Source organism: Penaeus monodon, chromosome 27, assembly GCF_015228065.2.
Source record: "Penaeus monodon isolate SGIC_2016 chromosome 27, NSTDA_Pmon_1, whole genome shotgun sequence".
NCBI classification, from domain to species: domain Eukaryota; kingdom Metazoa; phylum Arthropoda; class Malacostraca; order Decapoda; family Penaeidae; genus Penaeus; species Penaeus monodon.
Genome location: NC_051412.1, coordinates 24,218,471 through 24,219,193, shown reverse-complemented (window position 1 = coordinate 24,219,193; position 723 = coordinate 24,218,471). Strand labels below are relative to the sequence as shown.

The window sequence follows — 723 nt, the reverse complement described above, 5'->3', positions numbered from 1 at the left end:
ACGTTATCACCAAAGTATCAGTGAAGTTCAGCATGGCAACCTTATCAGACGCACAAGGTTTTAACACCTACTGACCTTTGACCTGTCTCTCCTCCCCAGATAAACAACGCAGGGGTGGGCATCCCCGATAAGAGACTGAGCAGGCAAGGCTATGAACTGACCATGGCCACGAATCACTATGGCCATTTCCTTCTCACAAATCTGTTGCTTGGTAAGTTCGTAAGTATGAGACATATATATATCTTATGGTATATGTTGTAATTATTGAGAATTCCTACCGTATGTATCGTTACTATGTCACATAATATGTCTTCATTAAATAATGGTATTATGTGATATATCATTAAATGATGTCATAACATATCTCATGCCATATTATTAATGGATAATAACATCGTATAAAATAACATTAGTACACCACACCATGCCTTGAAATCATTAAATAATCATATCAAATAATCATATATACTATTTAATATATCATAATATATCATTTAATATATCATTTAATATATCATCCTCCTATGTAATGAAAACGTTCAACATAAACATCATAACATACTATCCTATATATAAGATACAACAGCATCTTTAATTATATAAACCATGGAACATACAGCTAAATGCAACAACACAAGATTAAATAACTTTTTTTTTCTGCACAAAGACATACCAGTGGATCCGTAAAGTAAAATCATTATACCTAAAGTGAAAAAAATCATG

At 32.0% G+C, this 723-nt stretch overlaps 1 pseudogene; it reads left to right on the top strand.

Annotated features, from left to right (window-relative positions):
• The window catches only part of LOC119590458, an 8,508-nt pseudogene that overhangs the window by 3,726 nt on the left and 4,059 nt on the right, over positions 1-723 (top strand).